We start from the raw sequence: 23,493 nt of genomic DNA, 5'->3' as shown, positions 1-23,493 counted from the left end.
CATGCCACAACTTACACTCTTGCATACTCTGGCTATAGTTTAATTTAACCCTCCCCCTTTCTTTGTTCCCCAACATTGATGGAAGAACCTTATGGTACTGTGGTCCCATTGACTGGAACCCTCCTCCTAAGCCCCTTTGCCTCTCCACTCCTCTCCTTGTAAAAGCTCTAATTTCATCTCTTCAATCAGGCTTACAATATTGTCCATTGTGCCCCCAACCATGGTTCCCCATCGTTTATTTACTCCTCCATTGATTTCTATCTATGAAGCACTCCAAGGTGTGTTTGTGAAGCAGATGTATATGCCAGCTTTTTTCTTAATAGGCAAGGACAACAACCAAAGGTTCACGACAAAATCCAATAATTTTAAAAGTAAGATGAGATTCATAAATGGTTAATCTGTTTTTTCTGGTGATATTGACAGTAGCAGGAATGTTGACTAGGCATCAGAGCTTGCTGCTCTTCGTTAAATATTTCTCCAGGAACATTTAGCATCCATCATGAATAGACAGCCATACAAGACAACACTTGCAACAGACATCAATCTCTCAATACTGCACTGAACACTCCATTCTTGATGACATTCCTAAGACCTAAGGTGGGGGTGGGAGGGGTTTGAATCTATAAACTTTGGATTTAAAGATGCCAACTAAAATAAATTGGTGGTAAAACCAACTCAAATTGTGATACTAGATTTATTCACATTCCTAAATCTCATTAAGTACTAGCTAGCTTCTAAAGTTTAAAAGGTACCAAATTTTTGAAAAGTGTTGAATAGGACCTAAAAAATTATCTACATTGTCAGTGACTGACTAATTGTATTTTGCTTGCTTCCCTTGAGAATTTAAAAAAAATCTCCAACTTAAAATACTTGATTTATAATCCTTAGTTTAAGATTCAGCTGTAATTATGATTTATTTGCATTTGCTTTTTAGCATTAATATGCATTATTACATTTAAGTTTGATATACCACATGCATGTTTGATTATGTATTTACCCTGTCACAGAATAAATTGCCTCTGAACATTTTTTTTGGATTATGGCTTTTAGTTATTAGAACATAGGTGTGGTGTGATACTTGGTGGAGTCTGGGATTGAAACAGGGATCTAGACTGAAGAAATGAACAGTGCTGTGTCACTGTTGGTGAAATGTCTGAACGTCAAGACCAGGAGAGTACTTGTGATGTAGATGGTGTAAGTTGCTGCTGGAAATAATATTTTTTTTTCCAATCACTTCATCTGATACATATCAAAGTTTCTCAGATGTATTTGTGCTGTATCAGCCTTCTATAAGTATACCATGGAGGTATCTCTTCATTATAAAATCGTGTAAAGTAACTCAAACTTTTTAAAAAAATCATTATTTCTATTAACTAAGCATTATTAAATTGATGAGTTATGCCCTCAACTTGCTACAGTGTAGTATATATTGTATCACTAACCCATAACTTTGTTATTATCAGTTAGTAGAAGATAGATTAGTTCATGCTCATGAACCTCCTGAGGTCTGGATATCCTATACAAAAACGGCAGAAAATTATACATAGTCTGGTCAAACATTAGTTCTGATCATACTGCACATGTTTAGCAAGCTTATAACAAATAGTCACAAATTGTAGCTTCCTACTTTAACAGTGCTTTCAAAAGCAAATAAATACAAATGAAAATATAACTTTAAAAATGTGCACTTGTAATATTATGGTAAGTTCTGGGATGGAGTGGGAACTGAGCTGCTAAGCAATTTTGTGGGTATCAATATAACTTGGGTAGCATGCACAGAATTTTTGTATGAAAATACAAATGATACCTACTGGAGTGTGAATATTTGCAATACAGTTACCAGAATTTTATTACAGCATCTTACTTCAATTATATCAAGATTGGAACATGCGTTCATCAATTCAGTGACACAATCTGTCAGCAATCAAACGCTCCTGTATACTACACTGGAGCAAACCTGTTATAGTGACTTATCCCAGGACTGGAAGTAATATGTCCTGTAGATGTTAGGCCACGAGATTCAGCTCCTGTGTCTCTGATGTTATTGTATGTTGGGCAGTTTTCAGGCTTTTCCAAGTGCACTACTGAGTGGATAATCCCTGAAATCATATGTATAATTATGCCATGCGCACATTGTGAGTGAATATTTTTCATAAGATTGTTAACCATTATTTATACATTTTTTTCCAACTATTAGCAAAACATCCCAATCACACTCTACCCTGCCACGACATATCATTGTGCTGTTTTCAATGCTCCAGTGGCTTTCCCAGCTGACAATGTGTAATGCTTGAACCGTCCCCTTCAGTACCCTGAAAGATTGATTAGCCCCCTGAGTTCCAGTGACTGCCTGTGTTTCCAGGCGTGAATGTTGGCCTGCATATCGTCAGTCCCTATTTCATGCTGTTGCAGTAAGGGCAATAGCTTTGGCAGTCACACCATAGGGCAGGCTCAGAATGCCATGCATGCAACCATATGTCACAAGAACTAATGAACAAAAGCAACTTATTATTACAGACTAGGAATTTGTTGCTAAGGATGTCAGAGTATCCTGATTCATCTAACTTTTATTCTTTTTGACTAACTGCTCCCATTAAGGATTTAATTATGAAGAAGTATGTCTACAAAATGATGATTTTATTTTTATAGTCTGGTCCATCAATATCGATCAAAACAAAAGCTGTGCAAAATAATTTTTATGTCTACACATTCCCAATATCCATTCAGGTTGAGAAAATTAGATTAAATTAGTTTTCAATTAATTACAATCTTTACATAATTAATATTGATATCTTGGCTTGCATGCCAGAATCGATGCAAGCCAGGAGTGCTACTGGGTCTGGAACATGATCCCAGAGTGGGGTGTTGTAAACAAGTCTTGGCACAGCTGGTCAGATGGGCTTGGAATGAGGAGGAGATATTTATAAGTAGGTCCTGGCACACAGTCCCACTATATAAGCTCCTACTCACACCCAGTTCCTCCTCCTCTCCCAGCAAATACATACACCCACAGACTGTCATACACACACACACACACACACACACACACACACGCACACACACACATCGATAGACACACAAACACAGGCATGCACACTTACGTGCACACATACACACACACAACCACACACACACACACACACACACACACAAACGAAGACACACACACAGACACAGACTGAGACACACATGCACATACATCAATGCTCTTAAAACTGGTGGTTTCAGTGGAGAAGTGCAGTTTCCACACCATTTTCACAAAATGATGTTAAACATCAAGTAGTGCCCCTTTGAGTTTGGTGCTTATAAAGGTTGACTAATTATTTAATTTTAGTATCTATAATGTTACCTTTATAACATGAGTGAGCATATGCTAAGTATATGAGGCTGAAGTTTCCAAACCATTTTCTACTTTACACTGATTCAATTTATTCCTGTTAATTTACTGCTTTTTATTAATTTCCAATCTATAAAAAAGATGAGGACACGAGGAAGGAAATGGCTGTCAGTGTAAAAAGTCCTTTCTCTTTTTATATCTCAGTAATATCATTTATCAATAATCTTCTATCTGTTAGGAAAGAAAATCATTATCTTTGATACTGCAAAGCACCCTTGAGCAGACCCAACATTTCTGGTTGAGCAGAGGCTTGATTTGTTCTCAGCTGACATCTGCCTTGTGCCTCCATTGAATAGCAGGGATCATCATCCCTTTCATTCCTGGGTGTCAATCCAAAGTCATCTATTATCAAATAGTTTAGTACATATCAGGCTCTATTTTATTTGCAGACTTTAGTGCCTTGTGAGATATAACGTTTAGAACAAGATTGATATGTCTACGCCCTTAACTTAAGAGTTTAAAGAATTTAGATTGCATTTTTCAGTTTGAATCTGTTTTCAGAACTCACATGATTAGCCATGTAGTCGTGACAAATCAGAATTAAGTAATATAAGTTTTATTGAGTCTATAAAACTGTGTGAAGGTTCAAGGTTTTGGTACATTAATGTGTTATTACTAAGTATATCACCCAAAATATAAAATGTGTGGAAAGTACAACTAAAATTGTTGCCATTTCTGATATCTTCTGACATTGCTTTTACTTAACAGAAAGACACGTGTAAGTTTAATACTTTTGTACAAAGTACCACCCAGCAATGCATAATTTGAATAATGCTGAAAAAGACACAGTTTGTTGGAGTTTTATGTAATGCATACATCAGGTCAATTTGCAAGAGTGTCAATTCAAGGGAAACCAACATGTATGTTACTACAGTTGCAGTTTCTGTGCCATCAATGAGTGGTTGACCTCTGCTGCTTTTTCTCCCCCAACCCTCTTTTTTCATTAGCCTCTTAAGTCTGTGAGCACCTCTGGCCTGCCCATATGGGTGTGGGTGCCCCCTGATTTATTAGAGTCAGTGAATATCACTGCCTCCAATAACCACATCCCTGGCTTGCCTCAAATACTCTGGCAGAATCAATAGTAGAGTTTCTTGACTTGTAGCTTGTAATAAAAATGTGTAGTCAAAAGTCTGTGGATATTTTGGGAAATAAATTCCAAATGTTTCACTCTGATGCAAGGTATACTGGAATGTCATAAAATTTTAAATTCCATTGCTTGTGAAGAATTGGTTGATCTCACCTGAGAATGTCACAGTTTGCCTCATTGTTAAGGGAGAAGAAATGCATGCAGGGTTTTTGCAAATTATCCCAACTCAATTATCCCATGTGGCAGGTATATTTATTTACCTGGATTCAGATAAGTTATCTGGAAAAACCACCTTCCTCCCTAACCTGTTTCTGATTTTTGCTGCTGCATATAAAAATGCTCCTGCGAAGGACAACACAGGATATACTGCGGGAATCAGCAGCAAAATAGCTAAGTATTACTATGATTGAACTGACTATTCTTTATCCAATCATTTATGGTGTATTATGGTCAATTAAAAATGATGAATCATGGGAAAAGGAGAAAACTTAATTACAGGCTAGCAATCATTATACGCTGAAATAACTTATAGCCGTGCTGTCTACATTGAACTTGGGTAGAATTGGAACTGGAAGAAAAATACATTTGGTAGTTAGAAATTGCACAAGTTCCAAAAGAAATTTACAATGGAATCTTCCCAGACCCTGAATGTTGTAGGCTGCATCAAGAAACTTGGGAAAATTGCATGAGAATTTGAGTGAGACCTTTCTCAATGTTGGGAGCAATAAGTCACATCATTGAATTAAATTTTGGATATCAAGATGAGATTCTCATTTGTGAGTAGCAAAATGCTTAGTAATAGGGATTATCACTCATCATCACCCTTCATTATTACATAGTCTAGTTTCCTATTCTTCCACCTGCTAGATAAAGACTAAACACCAGCCAAGGGCTCAAGTTTACAGAAAGAAATTAATTGAGTGAAGAATAATTTTCACCTCAAAAAGAGCACAGTAAAAGTGAATTTTGCAGTTAAAACTCTGTAAATAATCAAATTTTGAAATTGTAGCCCCTTTGACTTTGGCTTTAATAGACTTCCCACACACCAAAATGATGATGCGTTATGCCTCGCAGTTAATAGTTCTGCAAGAGACATGTTCATGGTATCATAAATGAATCAGTGTTGTGACAAGATGTGACCTGAGAATATAAAGATCTCATACAACGTCTTGCCCATGAATACTTGAATCATGATACTCTGTTAGAAGCATTCTCCTCTGTTGTAACCCAAAAGCTTAATACCAGCCACTCATGTAACAGCGGAATGTAATATGTTTACATAATAGTTTGTTGTAATCATTTTTTTTTGGATTCTTCAATACCATGATATCCACACTAAATCTCTTAAGTTAGATATTTGGTGTCTAATTGAGGGTGTTGGCATCGGGAAAGTTTGGTTGAGCGTCACCCATCCTGCTCTTGTTACTAAGATCCTTCCCTCACCCCATTTGTTACCTTGCCAAACCTGGGTCTCTGATGTATGCATTACTAACAAGACGGTTCAGAAGAGATTTACCAGGATGTTGCTGGGAATGGAAGATTTGAATTACAAGGAGATGTTGGATAAGGTGGAACTTCTTTCAGTGCAGAGTAGGTGGTTGAGGGGTGACCTTACAGATGTTTATAAAATCATGAGAGACATAGATAAAGTGAACAGCAGGTGTCTTTTTCCTAGGGTGGCAGATTTCAAGACTAGGGGCATACTTTTAAAGTGAGAAGAGAAAGATGTAAAAAAGACCTGAGGGGCAAATGTTTTACACAAAGATTGGTTTATGAGCAGAATGGGCTTTCAGAGGAAGCGCAGTTATAACGTCTAAAAGATATTTTGATACATGTACGAATAACAAACGTTTGGAGGAATATGGGCCAAGCGCAGATAGGTGGTACTAGCTTAGTTGGGGATTATGGTCAGCATGGCTGGACCAAAGGGTCTGTTTCCATGCTGTATGACTGTCTGGCTCTGCAGCAGCAGTCACCTTCTTCACAGTGGTATTGCTGAGCAATGAAGATGTACCAAAATCTGATTGGCTGGTGGCTCAGTGGCTGGGAATTCCACTCCCACTTGGATCCTTGATCCTGGAGAAGTCTCGCTGTTTCCTAGTTAGATGCCTGATGGAAGTTCCTGAAATGAGGTGGTACAGACTCTTGTTTAACTGACCAAAAACAAGGTTTCTGTCAACTTTGGTGAATTCTTCCCAGGAACTGCAAGTGCTTAGGAATTAATTATTGTACAACAGGCCTCAGATCACTGGGGTGCAGATTTTAAAACTAAGCATTTTTGTCCCACTTCACATTGCGTCCTGCAGTTAATTTATAGGATGACTTTAAAAACTTTTGACATCATTTTATCTTGAGTCCTGAAAGATCTGTTGATATTTTTACATCCAATTTCAATGAAAACCACTAGACAATGCTGGAGACTCATTTGTAAATTTATGTTAATCTTAGTTTTACAATTTGCTTTGTTTTAGTGTCTTGTTCCTTTTTAAGTTGATCTGAAGATTTTATACAGGTATAAGTTGTAAAAATACAGGTATAAATTCTGGAAAATTGAAGAATTAAACACTCGAATAAAAATAAAGTATTGCAGATGCTGGAAATCTGAAATAAAGAATGGAAGATCCTAAAACTAAAACAGAGTTAGCATTTCAAGTCTGAAAAGTGTCAAAATGATCTCGAAATGTTGTCTCTGTTTCACTGTCCTCGGATGCTGGTAGACCAGTTGAGTTCCTCCAGCATTTTTTGTTTTTATTATGGAGGAACTGAACTGGCTGAAATCATTAGAATGTTAATCAGCCCAAAAAATCAGCCCAAAGATATTCTGAGGAAGGGTCACTGGACCGGAAATGTTAACTCAGTTTTTCTCCAGATGTGCTGCTAGACCTGCTAGGCTTTTCCAGAAACTTCTGCTTTTGTTCCAAAAAAATCCTGTGTTTTGTAAAATATATGAAGAGATAAATGAAATTAATTTGTCACGTAGTTTGTAATAGAGCTTTTGAGCCATTTATTATTTTTCTCATGTAAAGAAGCAAGTATGATGGAACTTCAAGAGTACGGCACGGTGGCTCAGTGGTTGGCACTGCAGCCTCACAGTGCCAGTGACCCGGGTTTGATCCCAGCCTTGGGCGACTGTCTGTGTGGAGTTTGCACATTCTCCCCGTGTCTGCGTGGGTTTCCTCCAGGTGCTCTGGTTTCCTCCCACAGTCCAAAGATGTGCAGGTCAGGTGGATTGACCATGGTAAATTGCCATAGTGTTCAGGGGTGTGTGGATTATAGATGAATGGAACTAGGTGGGATGCTTCAAGGGGCGGTGTGGACTTGTTGGGCCAAATGGCCTGTTTCCACACTGTAGGGAATCTAATCTAATCAGTAGATACAATGCCATTGTTACGTATTGATCATTTACTGTTCAATAGATTCATTTAGCATTTGAAACTAGTGTAGGTTCATTCCATTGCTGCAGACAATACATTGAAATTTGAAAGAAGATTTTCTTCTCCATACATTAGCTACATTATAAGAACTCAGAGGCATCAGGACACTTTTGAAAATATAGAAACCATTCATGGAGAAGCTATTGGAATAGCCTGAAATTCATGAAATTAAAATACATGTAAAGTAAAATGTGTTTAAATTATAAACCTGTAGAATCTTTTGAGGTGGAGGTAGGATGCTAAGGGAGGAAGAGTGAATGAGTTTTCTGATGTTCTGGCTAATGTTTATCTCTTAATCTCATTGAAAGAGATAATATGGTCATGATCTTACTGCTGTTTGTGGGGATATATTTTATAGTGACAATACTTAAAATGTGCTTTAATGGCTGCAAAGCAAAATGGGACACTCCGGTTTTGAACAAAACTATTTAAATGTAATTTACTTCCTTTAACTGCAGTGTATGGGAGATTAAAATTATTGGAAGAGAACAAGTTGTGCTTTGATGTTCTACTTCTCTGAATGTTCTGTAGAAATGCTCTGAGCTAGCACTTCAATAGATCATGTCACAGAATGAGAGGGTACACAACTGCGCACATGATGGGCTTAATCCTAAACTTTGGCAAGTCTGCTGTTTGAAAGAGTGAGAAGATCAGAAGGTTAGTTATTGCAACATATGCACACGCACTTCATAGCAAACTGGCTCTTGACTGGCATTGATAGCAGCCCCATGGTATGACCTGCTGCGACCTAAAGAGAGCTAAGCATTTGTGGGAAGTCTTGGCTTGGAATAATTGAAGTGAATGGTATATTTGCATCTAAGAGGAAGCTAGATAAACACATGAGGAAGAAAGGAATAGAAAGAAATGTCGATCAGGTGCAATGAGGAGGGCTTGATCTGGCAGAACCTGTTTATGTGCTGTAGAGTCAGATACTTGGTGGGATGGGGAAGGGGGTAGGAAGGGAAGGTGAAATTAACAGAAAACAAAGAAATGCTGGATTCCTGGAGACACACATTTATTCCTCTGTGCTATTGGAATTTGAGTAAAAACTATATTGTTTTGAATTAGGAACACATTATCGCAGTAATGTGTGTTAAATTATAAACCCCGCGTTATAGTGAAACAAGCATTAATCAGTATTGAAAATGTCCTAGCTGTTTTTGCATAGCTGAAGGAGGATGTGCTGTACATGTGCAAGCAAGTTGTGACAAGCAAATCTTGCTTACTACTATACTATGACCCCAGGAATGATATGATGCATTGTTAAAGGGCCTTGGCACACAACCTTTGCAAGGCAATAAAACTATTGGTTTTGGTTGAAGAGCCCTGTCACCTGCACTTGACAATGATGCTAATATAGAATACAAGACATTAGCTTTGGTGCATGGCTTCATGTGGTTTCACTTATTCTTATTTGGCATGAAATTCACCATCGAAGCTGATCGTAAACCATTAGATATGATGTGCTTTATATCACAAAGCAGTGTATTATCCTGTTTGTAGCATTAACTTTTCAAGGTGCAAGGGTATGATTTTGAAGTAAGCTATAAAGCAGGTACCAGGATGATTATCTTTGACACGTTGAGAAGATTATCCAGCCCTCACCAAGATTAAAATGTTCCTCTTGATATACACGTTGATGCTTTTGTTTACAAAGTTGAAGATGTTCTCAAAGTTGACCTGTTACAAGCTGGACCGATCCAATGTCAACAGCTGCAGTTGGTAACTGCTGAAGATGAATAAAACAAAAGTGAAAAAGATCATTAACCAGGGTTGGCCTGACAATATGAAGGAAGTACTGTAGAAGATTTAGTCATTTTGGTTGTACAGGAACAAGTTTGGTATAAAACAGGTAACTTTCAAGGGTAAACCAGTCCTGACACCAAAAGCACTACTTCAGGATACTTGTATTACACTAGGGACTCATGGAAATTAAACACACAAGACAGTTATCACATGAATCTACACTGGCCAAAGATGAATCAGGATATTCAATGACGCATGAATCAATGTGAGGCATGCCAAATGTATCAGCTCTAGCAGCACAGGAAACCTCTACATCCACACGATGTACCTTCCACTCCTTGTTGCTATGGATGTATTCATAGTACATGGGGAAGATTATATCCTTGAGACAGATTATGTATGCAAATCTCCTATTGTTTTTTCACTTAGCCAGATGGCATTGCTGACATGATGACCACTTTGTTCAGGTTATTTGGTACCTCAGAATGGGTTATGTTTAATGATGAACTGCAATTCACTGACGAAACATTTCAAGACATGTGCTGAGGGAGGAATGTCCTACATTACACCAGTAACCTTTAACCACATTCAAATGGTCTAGCTGAGTATGTGGTATGTGCTATTAAATCATCGAACATCAAGTGTTGAGCAACAAGGCAGAATTTTCAGGTCATTTAACTATATTTTCATGCATCATCATGGAGAATGGATAACCATTGCCAGGACATGCTCTCGAGGCAAGTATAAATGAACTTGCCTAGAAACCAATTGTCTAACCATTCCAAAACACAGGACATTCTTCTTCAAAGATAAAGGAGAATAAACGACTTGCAGGTAGAAAGCAACCAAAACTCAGTCAAGGTCAGAGAGTTCAAGGTAGAAATGAAAATGTTTGGAAACGAGTGAATGATTGTAAAACATGCTGCCAGCCCAGATCATTAAAATTATTGCCATTCATACTGCTCCACAAAGAAGAAGCAGAAGCCAGATTAGACCAATGTGTGACACTCCAGGAAAGCACAAAAAGACTGAGGAAGTAAACTCTGATGCTGATAGTTGTGTAGTCACAGTTAATAATAGTAACCAGCAGCAGGATGACAAAGTTGTCAAAGAAGCACAACAGAGAGAAATACATAATCTCTCCAGATAGTGAGACCATCACCAGATCAGGATGAGTTATCACCATTTAAAGCAATGCACTGAAGTTCGAATTGTAATCTTGTAAACACTATTTCTGCCTGTTCATATACCTTGTGCAACCATGTATGTCAATTTGGGATTTCTTTTTAATCTTTGGAAAAGGGTATGTTGTCAGTATGTCAGAACACAGGTACCACTAATAGACATGCTCATGATATCATCACGTACCACAGCATGAGACCTGAGGGTATAAAGGTGTTGAACGCCAACTCAATGCAGGCCACTTGAAGCATACAGTGCTCTGCTTTGTAACCAAGAAGATTATTGTTAGTCCATATTTTGGGGGGCATGTGTATGTCATATGTACTATATTAGTAAGCTCTAATAAATGTTTCTTGGATCTTCCAACACCACAAAGCCCACTGCCTTGGATCATAGTGCACATCCGAGCAGTTCTTTTCAGTTTCATTTGAATATAACCAATAAAAGGCTTGACCACAGCAATTTGATTAAAAATGCATGTTTATTAAGTAAGAATAATGATTGTAATAGTCATAATAAATGGAAAATAAAAGTGGAAAAAAGGCAACAAGTCTCATGCCTTTCTCGAAAAAGCAACAAGTCTCATGTTCTTGTGGCTGTTGGGGAGCCCCCAATCCATGGCTGGTCTGGAGGTTTAGGTTCGTTCCTGGCACTGTTCATGATTCTGAGCTGAGGTGAAGTCCCGCAGTGACAGCAGCAGCAGCTTAGAATGAAACTGTCTCTCTCTTATAAGCACAAAGGCAGCAGATACTGAAAGTCAAAACTGCTGGCCGGTACAGAAAACGCAGGGTGGGAAACCAAGTGTATATGCCATTTTTGGCTCATAAAGGAATGTTCACACGACTCATTTAAGGTCATGTAGCTTGTCCAGTATTATTCTAATCTTTTCCAGCATATTTTCCCATCCTGTACAATCTATATTCTCATGCAGCTGTTGAATATCCTCATTAACTTTTTGCCCTTCTGCCCATCATAAACACCCACAACCTAATTTCTTATGAAACGAGGAATAACATGCACACTGCAGCGTTGGAGGTGACAACTTAGTGGAATTACTGCTGGTCTGTTAATCCAGAGACTCAGCCAATATTCAGGGGATAACAAGGTGTAGAGCTGGATGAATACAGCAGGCCAAGCAGCATCCGAGGAACCGGAAAGCTGACGTTTTGGGTCTGCACTCTTTCTCTAGAAGGGTCCAGACTCGAAATGTCAGCTTTCCTTCCCCTCTGGTGTTGCTTGGTCTGATGTGTTCATCCAGCTCTACACCTTGTTGTCTCACATTCTCCAGCATTGGCAGTTCCTACTATCCCTGAATCAATGTTGAGGGGACTTTGGTTTGAATCTTGCCATGGCAGACAGTGCCATAGATAAAAAAAATAATAAAAATCAGGAATTGAGAGACTAATGATGACCATGATGCTATTGTCAATTGTCGGAAAAAAAACAAACTGGTTCATTCGTGCCCTTTCGTGAAGGAAACTGCCATCCTTATCTGGTCTGACCTACATGTGACTCCAGACCCACTGCAATGTGGTTGACTCTTAAATGCCCTCTGGGCAATTAGGAATGGGAAATAAATGCTGGCCTAGCCATCACTGCCCTCATCCCATGAATGAATAAAAAAAATTGTGTAAATATCCTCTGTTGGAGGCAAAGCACATATTGCCAACATCATTTGCAGGCTGTTTTGCAGTATCTAAGGATGAAAACTGTTGTGAGAGTTGGATTATTTGGAATCCTTCCTCAACATATTGGACCAAATTTTCAAAAAGTTATAAAACCACACAGCTTTGTCATCGTTCCTCTTGCAGTGGAATAAATGTGGCACTTTTTAACTATCTCTTTTGTGACTGACATGCAATTATTACCTTTCCTCCTTTGACTCTTAAATAATACAAAACACATCCCTTCCAAGTAGAAATACATGAAGGTCAGGTGAAAATATAACTTAGTAAACAGTTCCAACTAGACTAGAAAAACAACATTCATACGTGGAAACTGAAACTCTCCCAGTTTAGCCAGTTGCCAGCCCTCCTGAGTGATGACCATAGCAGTCAGGCTGGCAGCTCCTCTGTTCATTATCACTTCGTGTGCTAGAGCCTCAGGTAAAGACTCACAACTATAGTAAACAATCATGCAAAAATCAAGTCATTGGAAAGTTACCAGAACTTTGAAAAATGTTAAGATTCACCACAATTCTATCCCCTCCTCTGAAACTCTAAGGCTTCTTGAGAACTCATATTCTCGTCAGCAATGGAAAAAAATCCCGAAATCCAATTTGCATTTTGTTTCAAAATGCAGTTCCACCAACTCAGCAAAAAAAAGTTCGAAAGTTGTGCTGCCCTAGCAACAAACTAGGACTGCTCTGTAAAAGAGAGATTTGTAATTGACGTGATAGACAAATGGTATCACAGCGTATTTCTAATGCTTATTTTCTTTCAACTTTAACCAAACAAATTACATGAGGGATCAGTATAATGTTGGTGCTGTTTCATCCTCAGTAGGCAACAGTTTTAATAAACTACCAAAGGAGAATTTTGGTTTTGAATTTGCTTTTTAGATCCAAGCATCGAATTGTACTGCCAGGATAGGTCATTTTTTTTGAAGTGTACGAGCAACAACACTGTGTTTTGAGGACGGATTGCTCTGAAGGGTGACTGGCCCTCTGGTCTGCCATTGTTATGTTGTTTGTGTTGTTAATGATGTAGCTCTGGCATTCTGTCTGCTTATTGTGTGCTGGCCATCTGCTGTATGTGGCTAGGGTCTTTCACATTGGCGCTCCAGGGTCTGAGCGTGAAAATGGATCACTGGGGCATGATCTGGAGCATTTGACAGCCACAAGGGCTTGGCGGGGATTCTGGGACTGTAGCCAAAGCAGGGAGAGCCTGTAATTTGCCGCTGATTTATGAAGTTCCAAATTAAAAGGGCTACCTGTAATTTGAAAGCACATGTTGTTTCATTCTGTGCTTTCTTGCGAAGCCAAGAAAAACAGAAATAGTTCAGATGTGTGTTGATTAGAATTTACAATGATGAAAACTGGTTCAGAAAATCACGCTTGCACAGATTATTAATTCTATCTTCTACTATTAGATAGAAGTCAATTGTGCATTTGAAGCCTAAATTTCAAAGAAAAGTCCTAATAATGTTATATTATTTATCAAAAGATTATTTGTAAATGCTATAGGAACCCCTTGACTGAAGTACAGGAAAATAATTTTGATCATTGATTTGTTACAAAGTACCAAATGCTGACAAGTTAAATTAAGGTGAATTTGTTGTTTTCTGACTAATTGAACTGACTGATGGATTTAAAGGTCCATGGTATTGCCTGAGAAGTGGTATAGCAAGTTCTCTTTAGACTGCAGATTGCCAGTTAATCAGCTAAACAGGTCATTCCACGTATCCCGAATTGAGGCAGAGCTGGAATGATAAACAGTCAGGGGTCTTGAATGAGAGTGGAAATTCTTTTTGAATATATTTTTCACCAGCTTTGAATATATTTTTCACCTGAAAGCTGGGTGGCAGTCTTTAACTTAAATATTTTCTTATATACACCACAACACACTGATCTACTGGTTTGAAACAATGAGCACCGACTGGACGTTGTACAGATCTTAGTGCCTGACTGTGTTAATATGGGATAATGGAAATTAGATAATGAAAATTGCAGAAGGGAAGGAGTGAAACATCTGCTTTTTACTCTGCAAATGATGTGCAGTAATTTTAGAAAATTTTGTTGCAAGTGTACAGCCTGTCTAGACAGGTGTTCTCGGATAGGCTATAGCATCGATCAACCTTGTTATCCTCTGACCCATGTTACCAACTAGTAAAGAATCAAAATAGGAAATGAACCTTGCAAAATTTGTCCAACAGACAGTAATAAGGGTACATTGTTGATAATAAGAGTCAGTTAGTTTGTTTCCTTGATTGGCTGCTTGCATAAACAAAAATTTTAGTCCAATGTGTGCCTTTAGGGATAGTCAAAAGAGTATGTTAATAATCACTTCCTCTCAAATCCTCTTATTGTCACTTTGTAAATTGTAACAATTGTACAAATGCAAAGAAAGAAACGTGATGGCAGGTCCTTTGCAACATTAGTGGCATGATCCCAGTACTCTCATTTCTATTTGAGTGGGTGGTTTTTACTTACGAACAGAATGGCTAGTAATAACAAACTAGACAGGCAGGATTGCTGGGACTGGAATGGCTTTCACAAGAAGCCCACCCAACTGGACAAGAATGGTAGCTTTATTAAAAAAAGTCAGCTTAGGTAATCCTTCACGAATTGCCATCCCATGACCAATTCTGAGCTTTATAACTCTGCCAGTTCTTGATGCTGAACAGAGTCATAGAGTCATGCAGAATAGAAACAGACCCTTCAGTCCAACTAATTCACACTGACCTCTTTCCCAAACTAAACTAGTCCCCCTTGCCTGTGTTTGGTCCATATCCCTCCAAACCTTTCCTATTGATGTACTTCCCCAAATGTTTTTTGAACATTATAATTGTGCCTGCATTCACCACTTTCTGAATGTTCATTCCATACAAGAACTGCTGTCTGCATAAAATGTTGCTCCTCACATCCTTTTTATATTTTACCCCTTTCACGTTGAAAAATTGTCCCCTAGTTTTGAACACGTCCACCTCGGGAAAAGTCCTTGTTACTCACCTTGTCTATGACACTTATGATTTTATAAACCTCAATCAGGTCGCATCTCAACCTCCTACATTCTAGTGAAAAAAGTCCTAGCCGTTCTAGCCTATTTTTCATATTTCAAACCCTCCATTCCTGGCAATATTCTGGTAAATCTTTTCTGAACCCTCTCCAGTTAAATAATTTCCTTCCTATAACAGGGTGATCAGAATTGCACACAGTATTCTTAAGCAGGCCTCACCAACGTCCTGTACAACCTCAACATGATGTCCCAACTCCTACACTCAAAAGTCTGAGCAATGAAGGCAAGTGCGCTAACTACCTATATAATCACCCTGTCCACCTGTGACACAAATTTCATAGAATTAAGTACTCGATGTCCTCTGTCTCTCCATTCTACAACACTACCAGGGCCCAGCCATTAATTTTATAAACCCTGTTCATTTTTGTATTAGCAAAATTCAATACCTCAGATTTATCCAAATGAAAGTCAATCTGCCACTCTTCAGCCCATTACCCCAATTGATCAAGATCTCTTTGTAATCTTTGATAACGTTCTTCACCATCCACTATGCCACCAAGTTTGGTGTCACCTACCTCCTTTATTTTCATCCAAATCATTTTTATAAACAACAGGCAATAGTGAACCTAATACTGATCCTTCTGGAACATCGCTGCTTACAGGCCTGCAGTCTGAGAATCCTCATAACCACCCTCTGTCTCCTGCCCTTAAGCTAATTTTGTATCCAGTTGGCAAGCTCACCCTGAATCTCATGTGATCTAACTTTTCTAATCAGCCTATCATGTGGAATTTTGTTACAGGCTTTATTAAAGTTCAAATAAACAACATCTACTGCTCTGCTCTCGTCAAACGTTTTGTTTGGAGTTACAAATTTAGCATCAAAGTTAATGGAAGCAGTGAAAGCATCACAAGTATTTATATTTTAAAAAACTGTCAATAAATGTGAATAATAAATTCAGATGAGCTCTTCTTGCAATTTTCTCAGTTTTTTGTAGCCTGTAACTCTAGCATCACTTTGGACAACAACTTTAATCAGAGTTACTCTAAATCTGTGAGGCTTCTATAAGATTTTGTTTCACAGCATGTTGGCATATTCATTAACTTCTCTCCAATCATGTTGTTCATTCTCCAATGAAACTGACATACTGTTGTGTAGGAATTTAGTGACGGCTCTTCAGGAGAACTGTGTGCAGTTCTGCTATAAGAAGAATATTATTAAAGGGGATGGAGTTCAGAAAAGATTTACCAGGATGTTGCTGGGAATGGAGGGTTTAAGTTTTAAAAATAGGCTGGATAGGCTGGGACATCTCTCACTGGAGTGTCAGAAGTTGAGGAGTGATCTTATAGATGTTTGTAAAATCATGAGGGACATAAATAATATGAATAGCAAAGATCTTTTCCCTAAGGTGGGGTGAGTTCAAAACTAGAAGGCATATTTTTAATGTGAGAGGAGTAAAATTTAAAAAGGACATGGGGGCAACATTTTTACACAGAGGTTCGTTCGTGTGTGGAACGAACTGCCAGAGAAAGTGGTGGATACAGGGACAGTTACAATGCTTAAAAAACATTTGGATAAGTACATGAATAGGAAAGGTTTGGAGGGATATGGACCAAGTGCGTGCAGTTGGGTCTAGTTTAGTTTGGGAACATGGTTGGTGTGGACTAGTTGGGCCAAGAGATCTGTTTCCAAGCTGTATGAATCTATGACTCTATAAAAAACAGAAAACTCACACCAAGACAAATGTTGTACCCAATTTGGACAAATATTGATTCTGTTCAAGAACAAATATGCAGTAAATTATGATGCCCTTGAATGTGGTAACAAATCGTGGTGGAAGCAGATGCAGTAGTCACTTTCTGGGTACTTAGCTAAAAAGGGATAATCTGCAGAACTATGACAATGAGACAGGAAAGTGAGATTAATTGCATAGCTTTTTGAAAGAGTAATGCAATTACAAGATGGGTTGAGTGGCCTCCTTCTGTATTATGATGCTATGACATGTCACTACCCTCCGTTATATAATAAATTATGCTTGCAGTGCTATGACTAGTGAGCTGTTATTTGCATCTATCAAAAATGTAATTTACAACAAATGTAATTAAGCTGAAATGTGGACTGAATCCTTGGAATAAGGAATTTATAATTTGAGGAGAGTGCAATTAAAAGAAATGTTAAGTAATAATACTAAAAGATTGACATTTAAATTGTGTGGAACATCCTGTTATTCCCTCTGTTCATCTGTGAGTTTGACTGCAGTTGAACAATTATTCAGATGTCATATGTACTATAATCACAGAACGTGCAAGTTGTCCAGCATCTCACTGTTCATTTTATTTTCCATCTTCAATACTCAAAGGCTCTTTTTCCTTTACGTTGTTGCCTGCTAATGCACAGAGCCATCTGCTGCATGCAGGAGCAAGGAAGTTCAAAGTTAAGTCAGGACGAAATTTTGTGTGTCAGGTTTTCATAGTTTAGGCAATGCTACAACTTCATACATCATAGCCGGCTGTATGGACAGCTCAAAAATGTTTAATAACACACCAGAGTTTCTAATGAGATTCCTGATACTGTGGATGGCTGTGAGAAGGTAGTAATAGTGCTAAGGAGAATAAGGAAAGTCCTGAAGAATGTTTTGAGGAGAGGCTGTACAGGAGAAAAGCAATGCTAATCTCAAAATAACTAATGCCATCAGCTATTAGGAGATAAGAAAACATTCTTAGAAGTAGATTTAAGAGTATTAGAAGATTGTGAAATCAAACCATGTGCTTGAAAACCATCAGCTGTCTAACATATATAAACCGTGTGCTATGGAAGAAATGATAGTTGTCTATTTCCAGCCTTGGGAAGAAATGCATCTTCAGAGGATAAGAAAAGTGGAAAATGGATGACCTTTCTCAGCTTCAGAACCCAAACCAAGAAATGATAAACGTGAGGTTATTCACTTTGGAAGCAAAAACAAAAAGGCAGACTACTACCTGAATGGCTGTAAATTGGGAGAGGGGAGCGTGCAGTGGGACCTGGGTGCCCTTGTGCACCAGAGGTTGAAGGTAAGCATGCAGATGTAACAGGGGGTAAAGAAGGCAAATGGTCTGTTGGCCTGCATTGTGAGAGGTTTTGTGTACAGGAGCAGGGATGTGTTGTTGCAGTTATACAGTGTCTAGGTGAGGCCACACCTAGAATTTTGCATGCAGTTTTGGTCTCCTTTTCTGAAGAAGGTTGCTCTTACTATTGAGGGAATTTAGTGAAGGTTTACCAGGCTGATTCTGGGGATGGCAGGTCTGACATATGAGGAAAGGTTGACTAGGTTGGGATTGTTTTCACTTGAGTTCAGACAAATGAGGCAATTCTAACAGGACTGGACAGGGAAGATGCAGGGAGGATGTTCCTAATGGTGGGTGTTTCCAGGACCAGAGGTCACAGTATGAGGAATCGGGGTAGACCATTTAGGATGGAGATGAGGATACATTTGTTCACCCAAAGAGTGGTGAGCCCGTGGAATTCATTGCCTTAGGAAGTAGTTAATGCCAAAACATTGAAGTATTCAAGAGGCGACTTGATATAGCCCTTGGGGTGAATGGGATCAGAGGTTTACAGGGAGAAAACAGGATTAGGTTATTGAGTTGGACGATCAGCCATGTTCTTGAAGAATGGTGGAGCACGCTCAAAGTGCTGATGGGCTCCTCCTGCTCCTATCTTCTATGTTTCTATTAAAACCTTCTGACTTTTGGGTTAAATCTGATGAAAACTATAGATTTCAATAATTATAAATTTTGGCTATACTGCATACAACCACTTGCTTTTTGACATGGAAACCACTTCATAGAGTCAGAGCTGTACAGCATGGAAACAGACCCTTTGGCCCAACTGACCAGATATCCTAAATTAATCCAGTCCCATTTGGCCAATATCCTTCCAAACTCTTCCTATTCATATACTCATCCAGAGGCCTTTTAAATGTTGTAATTGTACCAGCCTCCATCACCTCCTCTGGCAGTTAATCCATGCATACACAACCCTCAGAGTGAAAAAAGTTGCCCCTTAGGTCCCTTTTATACATTTCCCCTCTCACCTTAAACCTATGCCGTCTAGTTTTGAGCTCTCCCTCCCTTGGGGGAAAAGACCTTGGTTGTTGACTGTATGCAAGCCCCTCATGATTTTGTAAAGCTCTGTAGGGTCACTCCTCAGCCTCTGATGCTCCACGAAAATAGGTCCAACCTATTCAGCCTCTCCCTATTGTGCAAACATTTCATTTTGTCCTTTTGAGTGGGTTGGAGTGGGGAGGTGAGGTGTAAGGTGTCTAAAACTGATTTATGGACTCAGGCTATTGCCCCAGTAAATGGAGTTGGACCTACAGCCTGGATATGCATCAAACTGTGTCCCAACGTTGGGTTTTCAGCAGGAGGCATTGGCCATGACTGCACACTGTGGAGATAGCATGGGGCCCGGGGGTTGGGAGGAGGCAGGCACTGCTGGGCAGGAAGCAAATTTGCAGCATCAGTTAATCTCCTGATTCTGGGAGAATTCATTCCCCATTCGTATAGGTTTACTGAATGCTTGACTTGAGTTTGGGTAGGAAACATATGAAAGGAGAAATTTTGGGGTTGTTTAAAGTAAATGATAAAGAGGGTTTTAGAAAAGGGAAACTATTTTCTCCTTTTTGTTGATACTTCTTTTTCTTTCCTTCTTTCATTTTCTTTACAACTCAGATCTAAAAACTTAAACAAACCTTCAATATTAATCCACCATAACCTAAAATGTATACAGATTATTTGAAATTGGACTTTGCAGATCCTGCCATTCTGTTTCATTGGCAGCAACTGCAATTACAGGGGGAAAGGGAGGGTACGTTGCCTCCCAGGTGCTAGGGTCAAGAATGTCTTGGAGTGGCTACAGGACAGCCAGTGAGTCTGATACACAGCTGTACCATAAACATATGTAAGAAAGGTGAGAGCATTGAGGCGTGGTCCTGGAGGCAGGCTACAGTCAATTAGGAAGCAAATTAAAATGTAGCACTTCAAAATTAGTGAGCTCAGGATTGCTGTCAGTGCCCCATGCTAGTCAGAGTCAAAAATGCAGGCTCCATCAGACAAAAATTTGGCTGGAGAGATGGCACAAGGATTGGGGTATCAGATCAGATTCCCAGGGCAGAGGGATCAGTTCTGGGGAAGGTGAGGCCTGAGTTGCAGGTGAGTTGCACCTGGGCATGATCAGGACCAATGACCTGGGGAAGAATTTGCTAGTGTAGTTAAGAAGGGTTTAAACACAAATGGCAGGGGAGGAACCTAAATAGGGAGAGAATAGAGAGGGAAACAGGGGCAAAAAACAAAAGTCAGATTTGGAAATAAGAAAAGTGATGGGTGGAGAATTCAAGCCATCGCGCAAAATAATGTGAACTGGACCAAACATGTTGAAAAGCCTTGTGTCTTGTAGTGTGGGGCATTCATAGTAAACTTGATGAACTAGTCGCACAAATAGATATAAATGAATACAACATAGTTGGGACCATGGAGATGTGGCTACAGAGTGACCAGGGATGGAAACTAAATATCCAGGGTTTTCAGTTTTTAGGAAGGACAGACAAAAGGAAAAGGAGGTGTGGCAGAATTGCTGGTTAAAAAGCTTTTAATGGAAATGTAAGGAAAGATGTTAGCTCTGGCGAAGTAGAAATTGTATGGTCAGAGCTTGAAAGCACCAAGGGACAAGAAAAAATTGGTGGCAGAAAAATTCTGCTGTGAGTGGTAAGCCTGTAGAATCTTCTGCTACAGAAAGTGATTGAGGCCAAAATTTTGAATGTTTTCAAGAAATAGATATAATTCTTACAATGAAACGCATGGGGCAAAAATGGGAACAGCGTACAGAGTAGGATGGTCAGGCATGAATTCAGCAGATTTAGTATTATATCTGCCGCTGTGGTCTTCGTCTTTAGTCATCGCACAGCCACTGAAAGGTGTATAGTTCAGGAAATTGAATGGCAAGGAAGGCCAAAAATGCCGAATGGCCTACTTCTGCTCCTATTTTACTTGAAGCATGGACAATTTTACCCTGACCAACCATTTAGAAAATGGATAGGATTGGATGCTCTCCTTGAATTAAAAGTCCACTCAATTTTACTTTCTACTTAAGTCATTGCAAAGTAATACTAGAGTATTACTGTTTCTGTTGTTGAAAGGTACAATATTGGATCTCTTTTAGAACAAGTGAACAGGTGTTTTTCGCAGTTTTAACTTGATGTGGGAAAGCAAAGAGCTAACAGACCATGGTTGAAATCAGAAATAATGGGAACTGCAGATGCTGGGGAATCCAAGATAACAAAGTGTGGAGCTGGATGAACACAGCAGGCCAAGCAGCATCTCAGGAGCACAAAAGCTGACGTTTCGGGCTTTATCTCTGATGAAGGGTCTAGGCCCGAAACATCAGCTTTTGTGCTCCTGAGATGCTGCTTGGCCTGCTGTGTTCATCCAGCTTCACACTTGGTTATCTGAGACCATGGTTGAAAAGCTGTTTTCCACTCTAGTATTACTTTGCAATGACTTAAGTAGAAAGTAAAATTGAGTGGACTTTTAATTCAAGGAGAGCATCCAATCCTATCTATTTTCTAAATGGTTGGTCAGGATAAAATTGTCCATACTTCAAGTAAAATGCACTGGTACTGTTGTCTGCCCTTCTGAGAGAGGGTAAGTTGGAGTGAAGATAAGGAAACTGCCTCCTAACCTCAGATATACTAATGAAGTCAGGGATGGATGTTCATGGTGGGTGTGCTATGGGCATTTATGTAGGCTCAGTTGTTGATGATACTTTAATGCAATTCATTTTTCATTTCATTCATAAGTGAGTGAGTAATATCCAGAATGGTAACCACATATTCCTTTCAAAAAAACAAGCTTCAGGTCCTGAACCATAAATCTTTAGGTTGCCATGCGATAACTAGATGCAAAGACTTCACTGAAAGATGTTGATTCAAATTCTGTGTAGAAGGACAGAACCTTATAGAGTAAGAAATGAATGATGCTTTTGCCCTCTGGTTATGAATGGAATTGCACTATTTACTTGTTGAATACTAAACTCCAGCCGAGTGTGGATTACTTTTTGAGTGATATGTAATACATTCTAAGTGACCTACATTCAACACATAATAAATCAAGCATGTAATTAGTGCATCAAATAGCCTGAATGGTTTTATTTAAATAATTTGAAGTTTGGAAAACTACCCTAACAACTACAACAGGAAGAAGATGGTAATTTAATGTAACCCTTTAGGCTTTTCTGACAATACACCTTTAAAGATGTTAATTGCCTATCTACAAAGATTGCAGCAAAAATCCAATGTGTGGACAACTGTTCATGATTTATTGTGTTAAACAAATTAAAATGTTGCTTTTCTAATCAGGATCAGGAGCAGAAAACACCCTTAATCAGCAATTAGAGGTGAGCATATGTTTATGATTGACAAGCCTTTCTATGGAGCAATGGATTATTCAGTAGCTTTAAACATTTTTATACAGTTCTATTTCAACCCTGACTATATGTTATATGTTGTTATCATCTTTGTGGATTCCCCAAACCAAAGCATCCAAAATTACTGAACAACTTCCAAATGAAAATAAAATCAAATGAGGTTTCACGTTTTGTGAGTTTTACAACAATGCAAATCAGAACCAATGTAACTTAAACATGGCTTAACAGGCAAATTGCAGTTGCTATGAACTCTAAGTTGCACAAAAAATAACAGATCCAACAAAGTCTTCTCACAGGAAGTTCACTCCACCTGCATAACTCAGGTTTCAGCCATACAGTTATTCCAAGCAGAATTCAGTCTCTTTCCTTCAAGAATGAGTCAATTCTTTGTAGGAAACAGGGGTTGTATAAATAGGATTCCATCTGTGCAATATTCCACATAACGTCCTACTGGAGCCTTTCGAGAACCTTCTCAACTCTCAATGCCTCCCTTCCCTTGGTCTTCCTCTTCTTGT

Source organism: Stegostoma tigrinum, chromosome 24, assembly GCF_030684315.1.
Source record: "Stegostoma tigrinum isolate sSteTig4 chromosome 24, sSteTig4.hap1, whole genome shotgun sequence".
Lineage (NCBI taxonomy): Eukaryota > Metazoa > Chordata > Chondrichthyes > Orectolobiformes > Stegostomatidae > Stegostoma > Stegostoma tigrinum.
This window is presented reverse-complemented; position numbering follows the sequence as displayed.